This window comes from Hypomesus nipponensis, chromosome 3 (genome assembly GCF_054491055.1).
Source record: "Hypomesus nipponensis isolate SF chromosome 3, ASM5449105v1, whole genome shotgun sequence".
Lineage (NCBI taxonomy): Eukaryota > Metazoa > Chordata > Actinopteri > Osmeriformes > Osmeridae > Hypomesus > Hypomesus nipponensis.
In genome coordinates this window covers 17754885-17777882 of record NC_140363.1, presented here as the reverse complement: position 1 = coordinate 17777882, position 22998 = coordinate 17754885, and the positions used below count along the sequence as shown (strand labels likewise).

Here is a 22998-nt window from a genome sequence, read left to right as displayed (position 1 = left end):
AGTTGCCTTGATCACCTGGGATCCCTGTGAAATGCTGTGATGGGAAGATCTGGTGCTGGAAGGAGAGAGGAAGGGTTTTCAGCCCACCGTGAGGCTGTGTCCCCACCCCAACTTCTTTCATATGAGATCCAGGACAGGCATTAATCAGAGAGTCACTCTTCAGGGCCTGCATTCAACAGGCTCAGTTCAGTATTGTGTAGAAGAAGGGTAGGAAGGACTTAGTAAGGATAGACAGGTTTTTTAGGGCCCTCCCTTGCTCTCCTCGCGTGCTAAGAGCCACGTTGACTGAACTAGTTTGATACAAGCAAGAGCAGTTAAAGCTCTCTGATGGTGCTTCAAAGTAGCTCCTTGGCTCGGTGCTATGCAGTCCACCAGTGTCCAGAAGCTTCAAGAACTTGAAGACAGCATCAAGAACTTCAGCACCGTTTCGAAGCCCCTCCGAGGTTTCAAGTGTACCCCTCAGAATTCGGATTCTTTACTCCCCCATTCTATTTTCCTCACATTCTTAGAAAACATTTTATGACCAGACTCAGACCAGATCATTGGCTCAAATAGTTGATGCAGTGTTGATGCAGAGTAGCAAGTACAGAACCCATATAGTGGTATCATTTACCAAACAGTATCAACTCTAGCTTGGTGCACGAATGTACTGGTGTTTGAATCAGTTCTCTGACAACAATGAGGACAAAATAATTTTCTGGTTTGGTTGTGAAACAGATAATGACTTTGTTGTATTTTGATGTGTTTGATTTATATAACTGAGAATAGTTTTTTCTTTTTCTTTTAAAAGACGTTTCTCTCAGGCCCTTGTTGAAGATGCTGCATGAGATTTTCTTAATCATTTTTATGAATGATTTCTACACCATTTTTGATTTTTATATTAACCTTGGCTCTCGTTTACGTGGAGTTAGGCTCATGAGTTATATGACTAGAACCAAACCGAGACCTTTTTTTTCTCAAGAAAATCAATGTATTAAAAGGTCACATTTCATATCTAAACCCATATTTTCTAATGTCCTTGGTTTTGTATAGGATCTTTTGACCCTGTGTATAAATGTATATGACATGGCAGCTTGTGTTAACTTTTACCTGTGAATAAAAGATGTTTCTTCTTATTTCCGACTTCATGTTTTTCTATAGTTGAAAGAATCACACACAACAAACATAAGCTAGATATAAACGTAACCTTTGAGGCTACCATGGAGCAAGGTAAAAGGAAACAAAAATAATATTTTTGAGAAAAAAAAAGTTTGCATCATTGTAGTTTCTAACAAATGCCAGTGATCCACTGTCTACGACCAGGTACCTAGGTACCCACTTTTGGGGGTGCTAAGCCCCTGGATAAAACCTATTATTTTTCCTGCGACCCAGCAAAACTAGGGGGGTCTGGGGGCATGTTCCCAGAAGATGTTTAAATATCAAAGGAAGAGAAATTAACTAATTTAGATTTAAAATTAAAATTTAAAAGTAAATAAAATAAATGAAAAATGGGGGGGGTCTAATGAAACTTTTGGGGGGGCTGCAGCCAAAATAGGGCTAGATACGCCCATGTCTACGACGCACGGGCAGATGATGTCAGCGTGCAGCAGCGACCTCTGAGGTAACAGTTTCTGATGGGTCACAGCTTTCGGTGCAACACCGGCGCCACGAGCAAGAGCTTCCTTCGATTAGCAGCCACCTGGCTGCGATATAGCTAGCTAGGCCTAACGAAGCTTTTTATTTATTTTTATTTTAACAATATCTATTTACAATCTCAATCAGAGAACAACAATATGCATATGAAAAAAAAATAGCCTACACTTATCGTAATTTAAGCACCATTTGTACCTATAAGTTCGTGTATACTATTCGACCACATTTTCTGTGGTAGGAAGTGTACATATGTTTCCATTGGTATCACAACCGACTTGAATACCATTTTCGGGCCACAGACGGACAATGCTCAGTTGCTCTACAAGAGAAAGGCCCAGTTCAGTTGATTCAGCGAGCGTTTGAGAAGGACTGACCGCGAAAATGAGTGGAACACTGTTCTAAGGAGGACAGTACCAGTGCTCGCCGTCTGCAACTCTTTCAAAGGTAAGCCAAGATGTGGTTAATTTACTTGATGCCAGCCCTGGCTTTCTTGATAATGCAAAATGTTCAATGATTTTGAGGTATGTCTGAATGTTATTCGATCAGAGTAGGGTAGGCAGCATGCCTATTTTTTTTATTATTATTATTATCAATGCTTAATGTGTTTTACAGGAAACACTCTAGAAAAGCTAGCTAAATAAGAGATTTTTGGGGCACAAATTAGGAAAGCTGGTTGGACAAAAGTAGATGTTAAAAGCAGGAATTGACGGAATTGAAAGGACAGAATTGACGGCCAACTGCAAGCACATGATCTTTTCATTCTAGTAAAGGTACTTTAATAAATAAAGAAAACGGTGAGAAGGAAACTGACTTAATCAGGTTGGGTAGGAATCACCTTGCGGTGCAAGGCTTACACCACGCTGTGCAAAACCATCCAACCTCCCTATGGGTTTCATTTGGTTAAAAGCATACATGGATGGTTTTGTGGCTCTGCAGGAGCATCTGGCTACAGTGCCTCCAATCAAATCCAAGGGTGGATTTAGCCTGAAGCGGTGGTTTTGGGTGCTCTTTGACCCTGACGAAGAACAAGCCAACAATGTGTTAGAGTATAGAGGTGTCCTTGAACATTCAGTCAGAAAAGGCATTGTATCGAACATTCTGGTCGGGGTTCATCCTGACTGAATATCGAAGATTAATTCATGCGCCTTTTGTGGTCATGTTTAACAGTTAGATGTAAGACCCTTTCCATTACACCCCCCAACCCCCTCAAGAATGGGGATAAAGTGTGTGTCTTGTGACAAGTAACTCCAGAGTCCTGACGGCTCTTGCTGTTGTGTGGGGGGAGTAAGTTGGTCAGGCCCTCTGCTGGGTTCTGATGGCTGCTGAATGGACCTGGGCTCCAGGCCCGGGCCTCCCGGCCCAGCCAGCCCAACGCTCCCCCCTCTCCCTCAGGGCCGGAGGAGGCGGATGGCATGAGAAGTTCAGGAGAAAGTCAAGTGTTGAGAAGTTCTTTCTAATCATCATCTCTGGTTTCGTCTTGTATTCTCTCTTTGATCGCTCTGTCATCTGATAAGAGTTGAGAAGCACGTTTTCGCACTGTATGCTTAATGATCCTGTTCTGTCCTCCGTGTATGAAGCTCCATCAGTCCTACAGTATTACAGTGCATTTAGGATGAATTGATTCATGTTCTTAAATGGAACAGAGTGCTTTTGAAGATACCTACTATTTTCTCTAAGAGTTTGATTCTACCAGGTAAAAAGCCTGTGTTTGCTTTTAATTTGGTCCTGCAACATGCATAGCCGTGTGCACATGTACCCACGCACCCAAAACCAGCAACTGAAATAAAGCATCCATATTTGTTGCACTAAACCTTCAAACAGGATGTTGGGGTTAGGGTCCCAGCACAGCACAAGGGTACTTGAGAGCCCAAGCTCATTGCTGGTGGTATTGGTTCCCCAAGTTGGGATTTACAGCTTTGCAATTACACAGATTGCACTGTCTAAACAAGCTCTCTCTCAAGAAGAGTCATAAACCTGACCAAATGCTGCCACTTATTCCCAGTAATTAAAACAAGCTGGTGTGGTGGAAAAGTCCTTAAATTATCAGAGACGAGAGGAGATGTAAGGCTCCCTCCCTCCCCTGTTCCTACTTCAGGGCCCTCGTAACTATTGACATATCCTCCCCAAAAACAGATAGCATTAGTGGGGAGTAAGCACTGTTGAAGGCAGCTTTTAGTAGATTGAGGATCCCATAGGATTTCCCATATACCAGGGCTCCAAGTTCTGGCTGGGGGACGCCCAGGTGTGAAGCTCAAATGGACCATCCAAAGCACCAAATGAAATCAGACCAGTTAATTACAGGAAAGGAATTAACAACCCTTTTGGAGGCAACTAATGTGATCCATCACTGACGACCAAACCTAGTGTACAGTCATTTCTTAAGCAGCAGACCGCACCAATGTAAGAAGATGAGCGAAGGCTGGTATCACGAAAGAAATATTAGGAGTGATATACGTCGTCGTATAATAATCGTCACAGCAAAAAAAAAAAAAAAAAAAAAACATCTTGTACCTCCACGAAGACAACCCTCTCCCTCTCCCCTGTCACTCCCTCCATACCCGCTTCCCTCCGGCCCCGGTCCACCTGTCCCCATGGCCGCTGGGACACACGGCTGACTGGCTGAGGGTCAGCGGGTGAAGCGGCCTGGTGGGTGTTGACCCTGGAGCGTTGGCAAGCTGCTGCTTCCACCTCCTGCAGCTCTGAGCTGAGGTAATGGAGACACATACCAAGGCCAGCTCTGATCTCTTCTGACAGTGAGCTGGCAGCGAGCAGGAGGGCTGTGCCAGTCTCTGGTCCTTCCTCGCTCACCTCCAGCCAGCGCTCAAGGATGGACATGTGTAGCGGATGACTCACTTTGGTCGTCTTGGCATCCAGCCATTTATTTATCTTTTTTTATTTTTCTTTTATACTTCATTTTTAGTTCTGTCTCTCTCTCTCTCTCCCTCTCTCTCTCTCTCTCTCTCTCTCTCTCCCCCTCTCTCTCTCTCTCTCTCTCTCTCTCTTCCCTCTCTCTCTCTCTCTCTCTGTCATCTATTCAATTTTTAATGTGTTGTCCTCTGTGCTAAAATTGTTAATGGTTTGTGAAGCAGGCAGGAAGCTAGCTGTGACCTTATCAAAATGTTGATGAGGAGAGCGATTGTCTCAATTGCATTGGCTTTTGTTTAGTTTCAGGGGTTCTTTGTCCCGTTCTGTGTCCAGATTGCTTGTGGATAAACTACAGTTTTACATAATTGTGCTCTTAGGACCCTCATGAAATGCCTGAAGAATGCTGATGTGACTGGTAAAGTGTTTTGAATATTAACATAAACGTGTGCTTTCATATTTGGAATGATCGCCTGTGTGTGTTCTTGTCAGACAGCCTCGATAATGTCCCTGTATTTTGTAAAAAGGGCCAACCTTGTTAAATGGCTGTAAATCAATCACACCCTAAAAAACACAAAACATACATCATTAGTCATGTGCAGAACAACTTGATTAGTTTTAGTATTGTAAGTGCAGCACTTGAGCTGCTGCAGATAATTACACTGCCTGTTTGACTGGTGTGTAATTCCATCAAGTCCTACTTTCAAACAGATGGTATGGAGTAATGAATAGAGACCCTTTAATTAGTCTGTCTGAAGACATTCGTTCACACTGGATGCCCCCCTACCCTGTAAAATTTCATTGACCACCAAGCGAGGTCTTAGCCAGCTCATAGCAGCCACCATCTGGTGGACTGCGGACCCAGCACTATGCTCTATGATGGTCCCCTTGTTCCTCCCAGACCAGTGAGCTGGAAAGGGGCACAGGGACCCAGACGATTGGCTGTCTCTGAGGGGCGCCTACTTAGTTGTCCCTTGTTGTCCACAGGCCATCAAGCCTTCGGGGTTCAGAGTGAAGATTGGATACCTTGACTGTGGCGGGCGAGACAGGAGGGACAGATTTCACTCGAAGGTCAGAGATTTACAGAGAGAGCCTGTGAGGGCTTTAGTTACAGACATGTTGAACGGTCTTATCTGGCCTGATCTATAGATCAGATCACATAAGCACTGTGACGAACACCCTGTGGAGTCCTTCTCAGTGCCAGGGACCATGGGAGGTGTCATTGACAGCTGGGGTGTCTGCTTTTGGCTACAGCGAGAGGTGAAACTGATAATGTTATGAAATGATAACGTGGCTTTGTTATTGAGACTACCACAATGTGATAAGATTAGCCACAGGTGAAGTACCACTGACGTACTGTGGCCAGGCTGGTAATGGATCAGTCAGGCTTATCTACTTCTAGCTGATAGAATCCTGAATTTGTAGACTGATGTTGCAGGTCACATTAAAACTAAGAAAAGTGAAATATCGAAGTAAAGTAAACCATCTCATCCAGCCAGAATGAGTGTATTGACATTATTAGACATGACAAGTAATCTTGTATTCACAGCTTGATGCAGTATTGGAACAGTAACATTACTATTTACCTCATCCATTTGACTGTTCAACAACTTTTTACATTTAAATAAACATTCACTTTTTAAATGTGACATACAAACTAAAAACCGCCCTCTTGTCAATTGTCAGTAGTTTTCTGAAAAGGAAATGTTAATGTTGTTGCAAGTCTCCATTATAGAAACAGATAAGATGAATTGGATTTCCCACTCTGCTGATTGTAGAGCAGAACGCTCTGTGCTGTCTTCGCTCCAGGATGCACCCTTTGTTGCTTTGTGTCAGAAAGACGTTTGATTCACCTGCTTTCTCAGCGGACCCTCCACAGCAGGTCACTCTTTCTTCCATCTCGAGATGGTAAATTGCTTCTCTGTACGGAAAACAACTTTCAGAGGTGAGGAAAGTAGCTCAGACAGCCTCGGCAGAAAAGTTTCTGGAAGTATTGCTGTCTCTGCAGAAAACAAGAACCACGCCAACAATGTTGTAGGTTAACTTTCTTAATGCAGAAGTGATAAAGATACCGATCAAGTATTGATGTTTTCAATTATCTTGTAAGTCAAAAGAATAGTGTGTTTGAATTAAAATGTTTTGCACACATTATGATTGATATTCTAGCCTAATAGTAGACAGTCCACATGTCACCGCATTTTGAACTGGATCTTGAGTCAATATATGAATGAGCCTACAACATAGATCATTTTACAGTAAGAGTCAGGATGATGTGAACTGTTTCATGAAACAATGTTAGCAGTGGACCTCCACCAAACCAACCAGATCACTAACCACCTATCTAGAAGTGCTCTTGTGTCAGCTCAACGCATGCACGGCATTAGTAGCAGTGGAATAATTAGACATTCACTCCACCCCCCCCCCCCCCCTCCCTTTTGACATTTTCCCGCCTGCATTCCTCTCACATATTCTTCATTGTCTGATACTGCTGACTTGTGAGGATAGTTCATTTGAACTCCTCAGGATCTCCTGTTTCAACGGTGAGGGGCCCTTTCATTGTCACCCCGCCAGGCACAGCGTGCCAGTGTGTCTTCTCCGACAGTCATCGTCACGCCGACGGTGACAGCCCAACTACCGGCTTTGTGTTCCTTCTCTCAGTCTGGGAGGCTCTGCCTTGATTGGCACGCGCGGCTGACAGGAACCTGTCACCAGCTCTGATGTCTGAGGTGGAATACGCGCAAGTGAAGAGGTTAATTACGCAACACTTTAGGAGCCCCCCCCCCCCACACACACACACACACACACACCCGTCCCTTTTTTCCCCTTCTTCCGAAAAACACCTCATCCCGGAAGCGTCGCATCCCAGACTGCACGCTGATCAAACGAAGGCTGGCAGATCTCTGCCGTGGCAACAGTTGCCGTGACGGTGGACTGTCTGGCAGGCAGCGTGGGTCCTGCTGTTTGCCTATTTGAATCGGCTGGCAGGCTGGAACAATCTCCCCCCCTCCCTCATCACTATTCATTCACTGCCAAGGAAGGTGGGGGGAATAAATGTGTCCTCTGATGCCACGATGGGCTGGATCAATCCTGGCTTGTTTGTCGGGTGCCTGGCTTGAGGAGTTTTCAAGGGGGTTTTACCAACAGAAACCTCTATTCACAGCAGCCTCAATTGTCGAAAAGTTGATTGGTATTCAGTGACTTTGTCTGCTCAAAGTGCAATTTCCAGAATGGAATGCCCTCTCTCCGTTTAATTAGTGTTCTGGATGGGAGTCCTCAGCAGTGCCTCCAGAGAGAAGCCGGTGTGTGCAGGATCGTGCGCCAGCCGAGGAGGAACAACTGCAGCCCACCTCAGGTTCAGAGGCCCTTTTGAAGTACACTGAGACCATCAAAAGCCCGAATCCTCTCAAACACAACTCATGTCTGGAGGCTTCGACACCATAACCTCCGACCGTAACCTTCCATCCACAGCTTCTTTTATAAACGGCGACCTCCAGCCCCTCGTCAACGGGCACATCACTCTTCCTCGCTGGTCGGCTTTCATCCAGCCTGACTTCTCGTTAGAACTCGGCCCCTCTGACCTTTCCTAGACCCTCACATCCAGTCCTCTCACACCCTCCCTGTACCAGGCCTCTCAGCACCCTGGTAATGAGCGGGGATAAAGAAACCTAAATCCTGGCTCTGACACAGAGCAGGCAGGCAGAGTCAGGAACACTTCTCTCTCTGGTCAAGTCAAGTCTCGCAAAGGTTGTAATTGACATGAAATCTCGCTACGGTGTGTCAGTGATGTCTTATCTCTCTCGCCGTGCTGTTCCTAAACCTTTCCTTTTCCTTATCTCCACTACTGGGCTTGTCGTCTTCCTTGTAGGAGCTGGCCATTGCCCTTAGGAGTCTCCCCCTCCAACCCTCTAAGTACAGAGAAGCCCTCTGACCATCTCCCCACAACCTTGCAGTACCTTCTCGCTCCACAAAGGCCCACAGATATCAAAAGACTCATAAATAGCTTTGATATCAAGAGTGTGATCATATATATTTTTTCTCTTCTACTTCAATCCTGGATCTGGCAAAGTATGGTTTGTCTGGTGTGGGAAAATCCCCGAGGCATTCAAATGAGAGGGAACATGGAAGAGGCCGTTCTTTCATGAGAACGGCCTGGGATTGTTTAATTCTGTTTGGTGGGGAATCACGAGGACTGAATGAACCACTCATAAAAGAAGCCAAAGCTAATTGTGCCACTTACTGTGTGAATCCTACTGGAACCAACATGCTTTTGTGAAAGAAGTTATTCACATTTCACATTGATGGATCGGACCATAATTTCCATCACATTTAATTCATTTAGCAGATTGTTTTCTTTCAAAGCAAGGTACAAATAGGGTAGTGAGTAAAGAAAGAACTGCTCAATCCAGCCTCTTTCTTGTGAACATGAGCATGCTCAGTCTGAAAGAGGGGTGGTGGAGGGCTCTAGAGGTGAGGAGATTTTCACAATTACAGTATCTGCAAAATGATGTGTGTGGTTTTAACGTGGTAGATGCTTTACTGCATCAAAGGCTGTTGGTCTAAATAAGCACTCCACAGTTCATTGATATTTCAGTTATCAAGACTAGAACAAGTGAGAATGATTAGTACACATAAAAAACCCAAATCCTTGTTATACCCACTCTGTTTCAATCCCCCCCTCCTCCATTGACAGACCAGACGAACCAGATGCCCTGCCCCTGCGCTCTCCCCAAGGAAATGTTCATTGTGTTTCCAGCATACGTTCTTCCATAGCAACCAAGATGATAAGGTAGTATTGAAGTATGTTCTGGAAAAAAATCAGGCGTCATCCAGGAGTCTGTACAGTCCACAACAGGCATTGTGTGTTAGCCTTCCTGTACCTGGGACTCCAGAAGACATCTCTCCTGTCTCTTAATCACCGTTGGTTACCTGAATGGCAGGTGATTATCAGTCAGCTGTTTCGGGGCACAGATCATTGGTTAGGCCGTGATAGCTAATAGGATATGAGACCCTGCTGGGTCCTCTGTCAAAACGAATGGGGAAGAGTGTTGGATTGAATGAAAACCAAATCCCACAACGGTGTTTGTGCCTAGAATGTGTCACCGCTGAAGCGTTGGAAATTTAAGGCTGTTCAATGTTACCAGTGGTTCTTTTTATTTTTTTATCCATTACACATCATATCTTTGGAATTAAAACCGCAGCCCTATGGATCCGTATACAGTTTGCTTAGGCTTGTCCTGCCATGCTGATTGCGAGTGTAGCATTGTAATCCCCTTGTTCCCAAATCGGTTGCCAAACACCACAGTTGGTCGAGATCCTCCAATCTGCTATCGTAAAGCTTTTGGGCGCCGGTTGGCGTCGGCCCTCGACCGATTGTCCAAAAGCCTTAAACTGCAAGCTGCACTGCTTTGTTCTGTCTTGGCTCTGCGGAGCGTTGGACAGGATCTCTGTAGCGTGGAACAGGGAAACAGAAGGTTTCACCACTTCTTAAAACCAGCGAGGCTCCGCCTCTTCAGCTGAGGCCGTGTCCTTCCACAGCCGCACCCAGGGTGAGGCAGGCGGGCCTGGCCGTACCGAGGCAGCTACCCTGCTCCGCCCAGCCTCTCAGCATGACGGGGAGGGAGGGCGGGAGGGCGGGCGGGCGGGCGTGCGTGCTGTCTGAGAAATTAATCACAAACCCCAAAGTCGGTACATGCTTTCTTTGTTCCTGTCCAGCCATGCTTCTCCTCCCCGGGCACCAGGCTCGTTTGGCTGCCGCGTACAGGTGGTCCCTCCAGCAGGTGAACTCGCCTTCAGCAGATCAGCTCTACAGACGTTGTGCCTGGGAGAGTTTTGGCTGATGCTCGGCGCCCCCTCGTCTCCCTCTCCCCCTCCCCACTCCCCAGCTCCCCTAACACAGTTGTTCATGAATATGGATGGCAGACGAGGTTGGCTGGCATCATTAACATGCCACCAAGTCCATGTAAATCACATCACTATAAAACCTCCAAATGCTCTGGGTAAATAAGGTAGGACGATAACAAGTGGGGGGGTGGGGGGGGGGGCAGCTCCGGCATACACACTTGGAGCAAACAAATGTACGTTGGAGCACAATGCTGCACGTTGAAACCATGGCTGCTCTGTGCTGTCAGCTGGATTCGCATGCCGTCGCTCACCTTTGTAAATTTGCCATCAGTCAGTGTTAGCCAAGCCTTCAATAGATCTGGAGGTGACGCTGGAATAGAGAGGGATTGAAATGCGCCCACACAAAAATGCATGTGCATCCCCACGTGGACAGACACACTGTCCTCAGGCTGTGAAGTCCTTCAGAAACTGGTTTCATCACTTGGGGTGGAGGCTCACTGACATCCTGTCAGATGAGGGAAGGATGAGAGTACCATACACACTGTCCCTGTCTCTACCTCTGTCTCTCTCTCTTATCTTCTGTTTATTGTGTGTGTGTGTGTGTGTACCACATTTCTATGCAGCGTTGAGTGTTTGCATATTGTAAGTTGCTGTTATCACAACCCGTTTGGCAGTAGACCCTTATTCCAATAAAGACAACGTCGTTCTCTTGTACTCATGTATGAATAAGTGTTGACGGCAAGCGGCACAGTCACCTGTGGAATGCTGAAGGTTTGCTACCCGCGAGGACAGAATACCCTCGCTAACTACTGACCACTGTCGAATACCATCCTGTTTGTACAACACGAACACAACATCCTGGATGTGTACATGCTGTGCTGTTCTGCCTCTGACTGCTCTCAGCAGTGCTTGCAAGAATTTCTTTGTTTCCCGTCACTCAGAGTGTCGTCGCATCAAAGCTGATTTTGTCGATGCGTCGACCGTAGATTTCCGTGGTTGAGAGCAACCCACTCGGAACAACAATTGAAACTCCTAAAGTACATCTAGGTGGTTTTGATGCACGTTTCTTCCCCAAACCGTTGGTGTGAGTGTGGAGAAGCTGGACCCTTGGCGAGGAAGCAGGCATCCATCGCCTTCTCCCCGAGTCAGAGGGCTCCTGGCAGGGGTCTGGAGGGAGGTGAGGAGGGGGTCTGGAGGGGGGTGAGGAGGGGGTCTGGAGGGGGTCTGGAAAGGGGTGAGGAGGGGGTCTGGAGGGGTCTGGAAGGGGGTGAGGAGGGGGTCTGGAGGGAGGTGAGGAGGGAGTCTGGAGGGGGGTGAGGAGGGAGTCTGGAGGGGGGTGAGGAGGGGGTCTGGAGGGGGTCTGGAAGGGGGTGAGGAGGGGGTCTGGAGGGAGGTGAGGAGGGGGGTCTGGAGGGGGTGAGGAGGGGGTCTGGAGGGGGTGAGGAGGGGGGTGAGGAGGGGTCTGGAGGGGGTGTACGAGGCTCCACCATGCCAGACCTAGCTCTTTTGCTCTTTTGTCTGTCAGAATGGGAAGAGAAGCCATGCAACATTCATAAGCGCACACTCTACAAACGAGTCAGGTCGAAGCGTGCGTGTGTGTGTGTTTGAACTGGGAGTGGAAGAGTGGTGGGGAACCATACCCTTGCTCTCTGTGTCTGGGTTTAAATCTTCTATACCCCTGCCACAGACACACACACACACACTCCCCACACACACACACACACATCCCACACACCCCCATCCTCTCCAGGGAATTAAATTCGTAGCCGCTGCCTTATGTTGACAGATGACCTGACTACAATCTACTGATCTCTCCTTCCTAATCAATCAGTTCTTTACTGAGCAGTGTTCAATACTGATGAATATGTGTGGTGGAGGCATAGATGCCACAGATCATAGGAGAGCTCCATCCATCATTCATAAGAGAGGAGCCTCTGAAGTCTAGACTAGGCTAACACATCTGGGAGGAGCTGTCTGAATGACTGCTTATAGACCAGACCGTTAGAACAGACCTGCAAAGTGTACAACAGTTCTCATACATGCCAGAGAATGAGCCTAATGTGTATTGAAACATTATCATTTCAAGGTGTTCATTCAACACAGGGACTGTACAGACTTATCTCATGAGCGGACCTGTATGAACAATTGCCAAGCCAACACTCCTGGTATTAAATGAAAACAAAAAGCAAATCTGCTGTGTTTGATTAATAATTAATGATCTGAAATGGAAAGACAAACCTATTGTCATTACATTGAATGGTTGAATCAGTTTGTGAGTGTCTTTGACTGAACTGTGTACGGCATGGATGTTCTTCACGTTAACCTGGGTCAGCTGATCTGGTCCAGGTGAGCTGCTCTGGAGCCCGTGTGTGTGTGTTCGTGTGTGTGTGTGTGTGTGTGTGCGTGTGTGTGCATGGCATGCACGGTAAGATGTTACAGATGAGGTGCAGCATGTCTTCTTTCAGTATTTGTTTCCTTTGTCACTTGTGTTTCATGTCTGTTCGTCAACTGATTTCCTCAGGGACTCTGTGAAGCGGGTGGATCGCCCATAGAGGCACTGAAATGCAGCCGTATCTGCTGAAAAACGATAGCCTCTAACTCGATCAACACAACTTAACATCCATGCCCACCCACTCTTCCAAGAATTTGATCAACAGAAGCCGAATGCTGATATTAACCTAGTGATGAAATTACAACTACGGGTTGAGTGCTAAAGCAATTATCTAGTTGACTGAATATTCCCAGATCAGATTAGGACGGCGACCTTCAACCCCTCTCTTATTGAATTAGTCGTAAATTATCTTTAAAAGAACGAGGACACGCCCACGTTTGTCTTTCACTCGTCTTTGGGAGAGAGTGAGCGAGAGGAAGTGAGGTCAGAGTTTTTCCCATCTGACCCCCCAATCAAGCAAACCACGTTCACAGTCTTGTAAGACCAGAGTCTCATGCTTTGATTGATGGCCTATATAAATATATACATGATCGAGCAGTTGGCAGCCGTGCAGCTATGTTTTATTCAAACCTTGTTGAATAGCCCATCTTGTTGTACACCAACAGAAATTCTCTACTGTTAAAGTGATGGGGAAATGGATGTTGTTATTTGACTGGGCAACGTAAATCCATAGCCTTGGCCAAATGAGATTCAGGGAAAAATAAATTAAATGTTTTATAATTAAGTAGCATATCGTAATAACCTCTCCCAAAAACTGCCGTTAGCTATTTTTTCCAACGAATTAAAAAAAATAAATGAACTCAAGTTCCAAGTTCCTGGAGGGTAGTGTTGTGTTTGGAGGAGGGCGCGCTCTGTAACGAGGGTGGGGGCTGGAGAGGAGAGGAGGCCCCTCCTGAACATGGGTCATTATTAGCGCCCAAGGTCAGGATTATGGAAAGGCTGCTGTTCAGATATGCAGGAGAGTGTGGAGACCCAGAGCAGGCTGGCCTGGGCCCTGACTCCATAATGAAATGACACAGGCCAGAGAGGGCAGGGGACTGGAGCCAGGATTTGTGACAGCGCCACAATAAAGGAGTGGAGGAGCGGCCCGGGGTCAGAGGTCAGCCTCCCCCTCAGGACAAGAAGCACAGGAGATTAAAGGAACGTGGCTGAAGGCCGCAGGACCAGGGTGATTGTGAACGCGTGCAGTGTTACAGTGTGTAATATAACCGCTGCTATGCTCTCCATTATGTGGGACCACATCCTTCTGAAATGATAATGGAGGAGAGAGAGAGAGAGAGAGAGAGAGAGAGAGAGAGAGAGAGAGAGAGAGAGAGAGAGAGAGAGAGAGAGAGAGAGAGAGAGAGAGAGAGAGAGAGAGAGAGAGAGAGAGAGAGAGAGAGAGAGAGAGAGAGAGAGAGAGAGAGAGAGAGAGAGAGAGAGAGAGAGAGAGAGAGAGAGAGAGAGAGAGAGAGAGAGAGAGAGAGAGAGAGAGAGAGAGAGAGAGAGAGAGAGAGAGAGAGAGAGAGAGAGAGAGAGAGAGAGAGAGAGAGAGAGAGAGAGAGAGAGAGAGAGAGTCTTTGACAAAGGTACACAACTGATCCTCCACACTCTTCCATCCTGTCTCACCCTGTGGAGTTCATCTGGGAGGCAGGAGGCAGGAACATCTCTCAGAGAGGCACTTTATCCACTGCAGCAGCTTTCTGAAAGCACACTGCCCTGCGTTGTCTTTTACTCCTCCCCTCTATGCCCAACCCGGCTCTTCCCTGCTTGTCTCACTTCCTGTATGCATGCGTGTGTGTGTGTGTGGGAGGCGTCCCATCAAGTACAATCGAGTGGAAGAAAAGCCCATCTCCTGAGGCAGACACCACCTGCCTCACACAAGCTGGCCAATCAGAGGACAGGAGCCCAGGTAACTTCCCCCTTCCCTCACCCGCTACGTGACAGCTCAGCCCGTTCCGACTCCCGCCCACCTCCACCTCACCTTTTGTTTGTTTACCCCCTCCCTTTTACCCCCTCGCCTTTGGTCTTCTTTGGGTTTCTTGGCAGCGCCTCTGAACACAGGAAGGGGCTGGGATCAGGAGCCTGCCGTGGTCTGGTCCCCAACTGATGATGTCAAAACAGCAGACTTCCAGCCTCGCGTGGCCCTGACTCAGAGGACAGAGAGCACGGGTTCATGATGTACGGTTCTTAGAAAGCTGCGAGACGGCTCCGATCGTGTTATTAATTGCTTGAACGGTTTGTGTGTCGTGCGTTGGCATGGCGGCACGCGTTCTCGGTGAAATCGTTAACAAACAGCGGTTGCCTTGTCCATCACCGTGACCGAACACAAATGAGCTGAACACAAACTATCGTTTTTGTTCTCTAATGATATTAGTCATGCTGGTGAGAGAAGCATGTTTTTTTGCTCGCTGCTGTAATGTGTTCAATAAATCCTCCAGCCAATCCGTTTAGTCTAGGAGTTTGGAGGGGAGTCCGGCAATCCAGTGCCCATCAATTCTCCTCCACTAGACCTTACCCAGATCAATGAAATCAAAGTTCATCTCAGCCTGACGTTAATTATTTAATGAATGGCATCAAGGTCCTATGAGGCTGTCCATATGTGAGCGATGATGGGAACTAAGTGCTGCCCAGACCAGGAAGTTATTATTCCTCAACACTTCCAAAACACTTCCAACAACCAATCACACAGCATTAAAACGTGGAGACCGTGACATCTAAATCTCCCCAACGACAGTATTTGTATACGTTAAATCACAGATCTCCAAATCATGTGTGGTTTCGGACGCAGGCTGTGATTGGATGTCCTGAAGGCTCGGGCTGCAGGTGTGGCGGCCCCAGGGGGTCTCATTTACACAGTGATGCATCAGCACATTGTGTGCTGCGGGTCAATATGAATCTCCCAGCCAAGTATGGACCGTCAGGGTCAATACTGCTGCGCTGCCATGACATGTCCAGCCTGGCTGATTGGATTACTTGATATTCATCTGCTGTAATTGTTTTACCCTCATGCTACAAATTTGTCTGGCTCATTCTGATCCATGACAACGTCTTCATGAAACCGGACAGGAAAGGAGACTGCAAAAATACCTCAATTCTTTTGATTGATGTGTTTAAATACACAATTCATTATTTTATTCATTGGATATCCAACGATTGTTTTTTTTTATGAAAAGCTTGAATCTTTTGTCCTGTCCCTGTCAGGGGTAATTTCATCTCATGCAGAAAAAAATATATATTACAGATCTATTTCTTGTGAATAGCTCTGTGCAATTAAGTTGAGTAATTTCCTCAATTTGATTCATTATTTTATTTTGTCTGTTTTTGAAGATGTTGTAGTTTGATGCATTCCTACACAGTGCGGTTAATATGTCGACAATTACCTTGTTTAGACTGTGCAAGGACTGGCCTTTTAACTTTTAGTTTTAATAAACCAAACTCAAATTTGTTTGTATATGTTTACCAGATGGTTATATCCAAAGCGACTAACCAAAAGATTGTAGAAGATCAAGCATACAGCAGGATTGGGATCAGATTCGAGGGGCTGTTACAAGGCACTATGCAAATGTACTTCTCAGCTATCAAGCAATAACAATACCTGTACTACAGTGCAACAATAACATGTAATCTACAACAGCACAATGCATCAAAAACAATTACCATATCATTAGTGCAACAATCTTAAATACTGATTGTAACAAACTGGGCTCACATCTCCATGTGATGGTAATATTCACATTATGACCAATCCCAGTTTAACTTCCTGTGTGCGTCTCCCCCCCACCCTCCTGAAGCTCTATACCAGTTCTTCAGTGTTGACTGCTGTTCAGTACAAGGTGGTTCTCCTTAGTGCACTCGACACAAAAAGAGTGCTTGTGTGCCTGCTGGTTTATAAATGTTTATGATGACTCCATATATATTTATGTAACATGTTTGTGCACATGTGTTTGTGTTGTGGCTACACATGGTGTGAATTCATTACCCGAACATTCCGAATGGATCCATTAGGAGAGGGGTGTGGCAGTCGGCTGAATTCAGATTAGTGGGAGTTAATAAATAAATAGTGTTTTAGGCCTTTATTCGTAAGAGATGGTCCCTGAATGTACTATAAATTGTAAATCTACACTCGTACAAATTATTGATTATAATAAATTATTCAATGTTGTCAAATGCGGATGCTGTAGAAGTGGTGTTGGTACATATTATGTACACTCTTAATAACTGTGTTTATACTTGGTTACAACTGGACTCTAAGGCATGCCTGAATTCACAACACATTCACATTTTTACTGTGCCATGCAGTTTACTATCCTAACTATCTTAAAGCTGGAAAGACTGTAATATACTTCATCCAAATTTCATGTGTTGGTAAAAAGGTTGTGATGAGGGCATGCGGTTGGTCTGTCCTAGTTTAACGATTACCCTCCAAAGATCCAGTTGAAAACCCCCCAATAGTTAATAATTTAGACTGGGAAGAAAAGATGTACATATTCCAGTATCTACATTTCAGGCTACTTAAGATGCGCAGACTGAACCTGTTCAAATATTGATTCTCCTTCTCCAATATTATGTTTTCAGACAGAGGCTTCCTCTATCTTACCAAGAAGAAAACTGGAAATACACTCACTGTGTGTGTGTGTGTGTGTGTGTGTTTTTGTCACACAAACACTACTATAAGTGTTGCTCGTCACACATAATGCGGTCGTAATGCCGGCACTGTCCCTGTCCTGATGATCAGTTTTAACCAAGACGGATGGCTGCTCTCGGCTGCATTAAGCGGGAGGCTGATCTACCCACGGTAAACACCACCCGGGTGGTGACCCGCTCCCTCATGCCGTGAGGGCGGAGGAGGAGGCAGCTCAGCGGAACTCCAGATGAACTCCTCCGGATGAGCCGTAACTCATCCGGCGTGGTTTTCATCCCCTCCTCCCCCCCCCCCCCCCCTCCTCTCATCCGAACCGGGCCTGGAAGCCACACATTTACCGGGGAGATGAATTGCCCATTGGAAGATGCTCATGTGTCATGGCGTGGGTCGGAGTGGCCCTGATAAATAACACGGAAAGACCGACAGGACACAGGACGGCAAAGAGTGGAGACATCAACACGGGCTCAACCACTGTGTCATTTTGCAAGGCGTTAAATCACTGACGGAGAAATATGAGTCCAAGGTTATTGAGCTCGGCGTGAGCGATGGAGCTTCGGAGTGGTCCGCGCAGCTCCGGTTGCCACGGAAATGAGATTTTGCACTGTAATGTCATCGCTGGACCGGCTCCAAGCTCAGGGGTTCTAATGAGATCAGTATCTGTTGATGCAATACCTGAGACGTTGGGTTGGAGGGGAATTAAAGACCTGTCGTTTGATCTGGAATAAATGAAAACCCTCTAATCTTACGGTGTCATGTACAGGTATTTGACAGTTTGTAGTGTCAACACACCGGTTTCACCACGGCACTTATCACGGACAGAGCTCATCTGCTTACGTGACAGAGGGAAGGACAGAGGGGTGAAGGAGGATTGAAGTAGGAGGGATGGTATCCAATCTGCGACAGGACAGATGCCTCACCCTCAAGCGAGGCCCATTTCACCCCAAACGTTACCAGTAAAAAGCCCATCTGTTGTAATGGGTCCAGGAGTACGCCTGGCCTGGCTGACGAGTCTCTGAACTGGGAGAGAGCTGTCGTGTCTGGCTCTGACTGTACCCCCATAGACTGAGAGACACTGGGACCAACAGAGAGAAAGAGGAGGAGAGAGAGAGAGAGAGGGTTTGAGGGGACTGGGAGGAGGAGAGAGGGTTTGAGGGACTGGGAGGAGGAGAGAGGGTTTGAGGGACTGGGAGGAGGAGAGAGGGTTTGAGGGACTGGGAGGAGGAGAGAGGGTTTGAGGGACTGGGAGAGGAGGAGAGAGAGGGTTTGAGGGAGTTGTAGAGGAGGAGAGAGAGGCTTTGTGGGATGTGCAGAGGAGGGAGAGAGAGGGTTTGAGGGACTGGGAGAGGAGGAGAAAGGGTTTGAGGGACTGGGAGAGGAGGAGAAAGGGTTTGAGGGACTGGGAGAGGAGAGGCGAGGCAGAGAGAGATAGAGGGGGAGAGGGAGAGGAGGAGAGAGAGGGGGAGAGGGAGAGGAGGAGAGAGAGGGGCGAGAGGGAGAGGAGGAGAGAGAGAGGGGCGAGAGGGAGAGGAGGAGAGAGAGGGGCGAGAGGGAGTGGGAGAGGAGGAGGAGGAGAGAGAGAGGGGCAGAGAGGGAAGATTGTGCCGTGGCAGACAGCTTGACAGTAGTGGAAGAAAATGAAATGTAGAGGAGAGGTAGCTGATATATCGTACAGGAACAACAGAACACCTCCTGCTGTGTGGGTCTTGATGGTGAGGAGTCTCCTGTGAGGGCAGCAGCTCCTCTGTGTGGGATGTTTCTGTCATTTTAACTTCATTTGAAATTCCTCTTACTGTAGTGATAGTTATTGAACTTGTGGGCAAAGGTGTCACTGATTTGTGTCTCTGGATTAAAAAAACTGCAAGAAGGCCTGCTTGAGGTGCAAAGACGACTATGGAGCAACACCAATCAGAATGGACGTGTTCATACAGGTCCATTACAAGGCCCTAAACAGTCCAACTCCTGTATTTTTTTTTTTCTGAAAACTGAATGAGGTTAGATATTCTTTATGGCATTTGGCAGTCAGAACACTTATTAGCTCACCTGAAGAAAGACTGAATCCTGGAGCTGCCTTCCAGCTCGCCCCAGGCTCAGCCAGCTGTGTGACAAACTCATTTCAGGGAAGCAGAGCTCAGAAACACATCAACCATCTATGGTTTTACCCTGGTAACATCCAAGAGAACGTCTGCTCCATCAAGTAGAACAGAAGGACATACCGGTAGTTGTATATAGACTTCTAGTTGGACCAGTGTCGTTTATTTTCATTTTAGATCTGGTGAGTCACGTGGTAGCTGATCACAGAGTAGTCCAAACCAAACTGTATAATATCTACATTCAAAGTGCTGTGCAAAATTTAGGAAGTTTCACTTATTTAAGCTCAGCATAGATGTAAATTATGTCCTGTGTACTTATGTTATGTTATGCCAGGTGCTTGCGTTGTCTTGTCTTCGGAATTTCAGTGCCCAGTCTGACCTTGTGTTGTTCTATGTACCTGACAAATAAAAGACTTGAACAAAAGTGTTTGTCTGATGCAGTGCACAATAAAAACAATCATTTCACAAGAAGTAAAAATCCTTTAAGAAATAAGGAAATGACAACACACATTTCTTTAGCAAAATTCCACTTTATACTGCCTTACAAATCCAGAAGACAAAAATGAATATGTAAGAAAATATTCATGTAAATCATTGGGTGCCTAAGACTTCTGAACAGAACTGTACATTGATATACATTTTTTTTTTTTTTTTACTGTTGAGTTCCTACAACAGCTTTTTTGTCACAGCATTTTTTTAAGAATGTGGGTTACTCTTTGATACAGGCAGCTAGTCAGCTCATCGAGGTTATTACCGGTCAGAGAGAAGAGGCTTGCCCTACTTCTGAAGGTGAGCCGAAGATGAGGTCCACTCGGTCCAGTCATCTCCAGAGACGTCTGGAGTGCTGAATGATTACAACCTCCCCCAAATATTCTCTCTCACAGCACCGGGAGATCCGGAACACACCTCATTTTCTTCCCTTTCATTTGAAACCAGCAGTCTTACCCCGGTGGAAATTGTCCGTCAGGAGGAAAACATCCCATCTCTCCCCAGGTCTGTGAAATGACTACCTTTTTAGGTTTAGGTGGAGGGAAAATTAGCTTGTCTTCCCAGTGGCTCCAATCATAGGATGGGGAGCGGTGTATGTGTGGAGGAATGTGTGTGTGGATGGGGAGCGCTATGTGCGGCCCCGTGTGGAGGCTTGTGGCCCATATGGGGAGGCTGGTGGCCCCTTGGGAGGCTGGTGGCCCCTTGGGAGGTTGGTGGCCCCTTTGGAGGCTTGTGGCCATGGCTTGTGGCAAGCTGATGATTGCGACTCTGTACCGTTGTCCTCTACGATGTCCTCTGTGCTCGAGAGGCGTTTGGGGGAGGATACAAATAGTTGGGGTGATTCTATGCGTTTCTGGTTTTGATCGCGGTCTCATGTTTGGATGGATATGGATTGGACAGAGTGATGGCATCTCGGCCTCTCCCCTCGTCCTCTCTTCTTGGCCTCTCCCCTCAGCCTCTTGGCTTCTCCTCTCAGCCTCTTGGCCTCTCCCCTCAGCCTCTCGGCCTCTCCTCTTGGCCTCTCCCCTCAGCCTCTCGGCCTCTCCTCTTGGCATCTCCCTTCAGGTCTTTGATCGTGGTTCTGCTCAAGTTTTCTGAAGAGGCGCTGATTAATTAATCACTCCATTCACATGATAGAGCCGGTGCATTGAAACACTACCCCAAACTGGTCTGAAATTTGTAGGCAGTTTGAAAGCTACCATATCTCGATAGCAAAAGTATATTCAGTAAAAAAAAAACATTTAAAAAAAACAGGTAGTCAATGTTTCTGGTCTGCCGTTCCAGATTTTCTCATTAGGGCTAGTTTTCACACCTGCAGCATTTTACACACATGTGGAAAAATAATCAATCCCCAAGCACTAATCAATGGGGGAAAAGTGTGCTGTAATTTACTTAATTAAAAGCTGGAGGGCAATAGACAGGCCTGGGCATCAGATCTCCATTTAGGCCTGGTCTAATTAACTGCTACACTCTTTTAAATGGCCAAAGGGACTCCCAAGTTGGAGTCAGAGTTTTGAATATTCATCAACCATTGTGTCTCGGCTTGTTTGTGGAAATACAAACTCTTCTGGGGATTTACCCACAGTAATCTGCGCTAAAACAAGCCAATGGATGGGGTGAAGAGACATTTAAATCGTGTTCCCAATAGCATGGGCTACCTAACCTTGGAGTTTAACAAAATGGTGTACAAGTGCAACAATATTAAATCTCATCTGAGACTCTGGACATGTCTGAGTTTTATCCCTCCTGGCATCAGACAGAATCATTTACTAACAGCAATCTGTTTAGCCTAAGTGGACTTGAGCCTGAGCTGAAATCAAATAAGAATTCAGGGAAGAAAATCCCTTTAGTTGGGAGACATGGATCGAGGAACATATGGCACCCAGTGTTCATAAACAGAGAAAATGGATATGCTTCATTTAAACATAACTGCACTTTGCTGAAGAATAATCTTCCATTCCAGCATGAGGAGGTGTAAATCGCACCATAATTGTTTTCCCCGGGGACGAGCAGATCTGCACCACCAGTATGATGGTATGACACCCGAACACAACTTGTCCGACATCATTTGCATGTGAGTGATGCAAATGAAACACAACATGGTAAATGGTGAAAACGTGCCTGCATGTTATACTCTTTTTCTAACCAGATTAATTCCTTTACAAACTATGTTGGTTATTAGACACGCACATAGCCAGGTGAAAAATATTCAACTTAAATAAGTGTCAATAAGTATGCAAAGAAACTAAATCTTAAATTATATGGGGAAGGAAGGCAACCTGTCTCCCAGCCTTCCCACCTGTCTCCCAGCCTTCCCACCTGTCTCCCAGCCTTCCCACCTGTCTCCCAGCCTTCCCACCTGTCTCCCAGCCTTCCCACCTGTCTCCCAGCCTTCCCACCTGTCTCCCTGCCTTCCCACCTGTCTCCCAGCCTGCTGGCTCTCTTCGCAGCGTCAGGAGCTGGGACGACCCTCCGACAGGTGAGTTGTCGATCACAAGCGTCTGATACGGTTCCATGGGCGTGGCTTACATGGCAGTGGGGCTCTGCTGACTGTCCTGTGCGCTGACCAGCTTCACTAAATCATCCACCAACATGAGAGTTTCTGTGGAAAGACAGATTATGGGGTTTGGTTTAGAGGTGGTAAACGAGGTTTATCAAAGTGTGAGTTTACACGGTGCTGTACCACCGACTGCACAGCTTGCCGTATCGAAGATGTGTTGTGTTGATATAGCAGTGGTATCTTTGAGGTAAAAGCTGTCCATCTGGACAGAAGGTGTCTTAGGGGAGACGTTGGACTTGCTAGTTACAGGAAACCAGGCAGGCTGACCAGTTTCCACCCAGACCAGCTTCTTCCACCTCCACCCCCAGAGTGAAACATTTGCATCCTGTCTAATCCCATCTCATCTCACTCCCAGCAGGCCCGGCGTGTCCAGCGTGTGAGGGGTGAGGGGTGGCGAGGGGTACCCTTACAGGAGGCGGGCGTGTAACGCACACAGCTCAGTCGCTAC

The 22998-nt window shown here is 46.6% G+C and overlaps 1 long non-coding RNA gene across 1 annotated transcript; it reads left to right on the top strand.

The window, feature by feature from the left end:
• Nucleotides 1-1599: 1599 nt before the first annotated feature.
• On the top strand, nucleotides 1600-22461 carry LOC146300140 (uncharacterized). The gene is made up of 4 exons (XR_014734394.1): nucleotides 1600-2076; nucleotides 5482-5565; nucleotides 21954-22064; nucleotides 22261-22461. It is a non-coding gene; the product is annotated as an uncharacterized LOC146300140 (long non-coding RNA).
• The last annotated feature ends 537 nt before the right edge of the window (nucleotides 22462-22998 follow it).